Source organism: Trichomycterus rosablanca, unplaced genomic scaffold (assembly GCF_030014385.1).
Source record: "Trichomycterus rosablanca isolate fTriRos1 unplaced genomic scaffold, fTriRos1.hap1 scaffold_274, whole genome shotgun sequence".
NCBI lineage: Eukaryota > Metazoa > Chordata > Actinopteri > Siluriformes > Trichomycteridae > Trichomycterus > Trichomycterus rosablanca.
The window spans coordinates 36,418-40,315 of record NW_026947102.1 but is presented as its reverse complement, the minus strand read 5'-3'; the positions used below and the strand labels follow the sequence as shown (position 1 = coordinate 40,315).

Sequence of the window (3,898 nt, the reverse complement as noted above, 5' to 3'; positions counted from 1 at the left end):
CACTATTTACTCTACCTGGGTAAAACAGCCATAGGAAAATACCTTTAATACACACATTCAAGGACTAGAACTTAATTTTTGAATCTATACCTCTTTAAATATAAGGAGTGGTATTGAATTGAAGATCTCTTGCACTTAACATAATTCCTATTTGTAAGAGCTATTTTATTTCTTTATTTCTAAGGTTTTTTTTGCAGCACTGTATGTGATATTTCATTGCTTGTGTGGCAATAAATGTGTTAGCTGTTTAACTTCACCTTAACTCCTCTTATGATTTCAAAGTATACCGCTGTTCGAACCTAGTTAAATGTTAGTGCCTTTTTGTTAATGTTATTAGCAAGCGTAGGTGCTACACTATCAATTATTAGTAGAAACAAATTAAACAGGGTAGCGAAGCCAACAATTCACCGTGAGCACCTGAAAAACGTGTACCTGTCCGCTGAAGGAAAACTGCAGGGGAGGGTCCGGAGCCGAATCACCTCAACGTCGGTCGGTTTCTCTGTTCAGGCCCTGATTCATGAACAAATGGCTTTGTCTGCCAGCAGAACTAATCCCAGGCTCCGCGACACAGCGACCGTTGGTTCAAAGTTGTTCAAATCGGACTGAAGCGCTTCCCTTTCTTTGTCTTTGCCAGTGCTGTGCTTGCAGTTTCCCATGTGGTCTAGCGGTCAGGATTCCTGGTTTTCACCCAGGCGGCCCGGGTTCAACTCCCGGTATGGGAATTGGTCTTTATGATTGGACTTGAGCAAAACTTTGCCTATTAGTTCCTCGGCGCCTTGTTGCTGTTGCTCAAGTGTCTTGTTCTGTTGGAACTATGACTGCAGTCTACCAGGGAGCAGCCGACGTGAGCCACCAGTGACTGACCACTGGGAAGCCGTGGTCGTATAGTACTCTACGTTGTGGCCGCAGCAACCACGGTCATGGCACTGTCCTTTTGTATGCCATGTTTGGAAGGTTTCTATGCTCTTCTCAGGCAAGAGACAGAAATGAGGCTGAAGCTTCAGGAAAGTCATGACCGTGGTTCCACAGGGGCCAGTGGCGCAATGGATAATGCGTCTGACTACGGGTCAGAGGATTCTAGGTTTGACTCCTGGCTGGCTTGGTTACCTTGTGCCTTTTTTTGTCTCTCTAACTCTTTGTGTATGGTTCTCTGTACCCCAGATTCAACAATGCAGGTCTTGTCAAGGTGACAAAGGCTTGTCAGAGGAAAGAAGTTGGATGAGTGTAGGATTCTCTGTACCACACATTGTCAGAGCGGAAAGAAGTGGCTGATGCTGGTGTCAGCGGGTGCTGAGCCTTGCGGTTTCCCATATGGTCTAGCGGTTAGGATTCCTCGTTTTTAGCCAGGTAGCCTGCGCCTGACTCCTGGTGTATGAGGGAGTCTATCAGGGAGCAGCCAACGTGAGCCACCAGTGGCTGACTGCTGGAAAGCTGTGATTGTATGGTGGTTAGTACTCTGCGTTGTGGCCGCAGCAACCCCGGTTCGAATCCAGGTCATGGCACTGTCTTTTTGTATGCTGTGCTTCTCTCCTCGGTCAAGAGAAATGGGGCTGGAGCTTTAGGGAGGTCACGACCGTGATCATGCAGGGACCAGTGGTGCAATGGATAACGCATCTGACTACGGATTAGAAGATTCTAGGTTTGACTCCTGGCTGGCTTGGTTACCTTATGCCTTTTTTTCTCTCTAACTCCTTGTGTGTGGTTCTCTGTACCCCAGATCCAACAATGCAGGTCTTGTTAAGGTGACAAAGACTTGGCAGAGCAGAAAGAAGTGGCTGATGCTGGTGTCAGCCGGTGCAGAGCCTTGCGGTTTCCCATATCGTCTAGCGGTCAGGATTCCTGGTTTTCACCCAGGCTGCCAGAGTTCGGCTCCTGGTATTGGAATTGGTCTTTATGATTGGACTTGAGCAAAAATTTGCCAGTTGGGTTCTTTGTAAGGGGAATTAGCTGAAATAATAGAGCGCTCGCTTAGCGTGCCGGGTCGATGCCCGCATTCTCCAGTGCAGAAATATTGTGATCATTTAAGGGCATCGCGTAACACGAAACTCATTGCTCACTGAAACACAGCATCCAAAGTTTTTATTTTTTTCAATTGACATGATGGGTTAAAGACATGAATTTGTATAAAGCAAGTACTGTCAGAAGTGGGATTTGAACCCACTCCTCCAGTGGAGACTATGACCTGAACACAGCGCCTTAGACCGCTCAGCCATCCTGACTAGCTGAGTTACAATCAACACCACCCTCACTCCACACGGACTAATATTTGTACGACCCGCTTAAAATTTTCACATTATTATGTATGGTAAATGTACTGAGTCAGGATGGCCGAGCGGTCTAAGGTGCTGTGTTCAGTTCATAGTCCACTGGAGGTGTGGGTTCAAATCTCACTTCTGACAGCACATGCTTTAGATTGACTTGCTTCATCTCGACGAGAGCAGTAACAATGTCAGGAAGAGGCAAGGTGGCATTATGCTGTTTCTTTGACACCTTTTCGTCAAAACTGTGAGAAATACCTAAATAAAGGCCACTATGGGATCAACTGGAACTTTTACTTCTCAAACGGGAAAATATTGGGCCATAATCCGGTATGTAGGCTAAGTTGAAGCTCCAAACAGATCAACTATCGGTGCTCATCTAATGCAAAGTCAATGGCTAAACGTCACAGACATTTATTCATTTATCTCACTTCCCAATAAAAAAGACTACGAGTTGATCTTTCACCAAGAGTGTGCTCTACAACACTTTGTTTAAATCTTTAACAATGGAGGAAGCCAAGGATTTTGGAAGGATTGGGAGCTGGATTGTGCAACCCCACTGAACATTAAAATATATATGTTAAGTTCTGGACAGGGAGAGTTTCCGATGAAGACATTGAACAGTATATCTCAAGGTTTTGTGTAATCATACAACCTGTCTTTAAACCACTTGACCAGTTCGGACTTTGGTATGGGATACGGCGATACAAAGTTAAACTGAAATTGAACCCGAATGGAAGTTTAATGCAGATTCCAAACTCGATATCAATGGGACCCTACAACGGCAAAATAACATATCAAGGACAATCGCAGCAATGTTATATATGCAATTCACATGAACACCAGGTATATGTGTTGTATTATATGTTATATGTTGTGTTGTATTATATGTTATGTTTTGTTAATTTAATAAACATTTTTTTTTTTTTTTTTTTGTGACCTTTTACTTTTCGCTTTTTTATTTACACTTTTTTCTGACAATTCTGTACTTTTACGTCTTTTTTTAGGCTGCATAACTGTAGGGTGTTCCTGTGTCCCTGTATTTGATACATTTTCTAAAGAAGATAAAAAAGTTTCACCCTTATCTTTAGAGTCTTTTCCGTCGTCTTGTGGAACACAAGAAGTGGAGGAAGAAGACGACATAAAAGACTCTAAAGATAAGGGTGAAACTTTTTTATCTTCTTTAGAAACGACGTCTCATTCCAATCAACCCAACAAACATTCCAATCCAATCTGCCTTTTTGTTACTGTTATTAGCAAGCGTAGGTGCTACACTATCAATTATTAGTAGAAACAAATTAAACAGGGTAGCGAAGCCAACAATTCATCGTGAGCACCTGAAAAACGTGTACCTGTCCGCTGAAGGAAAACTGCAGGGGAGGGTCCGGAGCCGAATCACCTCAACGTCGGTCGGTTTCTCTGTTCAGGCCCTGATTCATGAACAAATAGCTTTGTCTGCCAGCAGAACTAATCCCAGGCTCTGCGACACAGCGACCGTTGGTTCAAAGTTGTTCAAATCGGACTGAAGCGCTTCCCTTTCTTTGTCTTTGCCAGTGCTGTGCTTGCAGTTTCCCATATGGTCCAGCGGTCAGGATTCCTGGTTTTCACCCAGGCAGCCCGGGTTTGACTCCAGGTATGGG

At 44.0% G+C, this 3,898-nt stretch overlaps 1 non-coding gene across 1 annotated transcript; it reads left to right on the top strand.

The window, feature by feature from the left end:
- The first annotated feature begins 650 nt into the window (after positions 1 to 650).
- trnae-uuc (transfer RNA glutamic acid (anticodon UUC)) lies at positions 651 to 722 on the top strand. The gene has a single exon. It is a non-coding gene; the product is annotated as a tRNA-Glu (tRNA).
- The last annotated feature ends 3,176 nt before the right edge of the window (positions 723 to 3,898 follow it).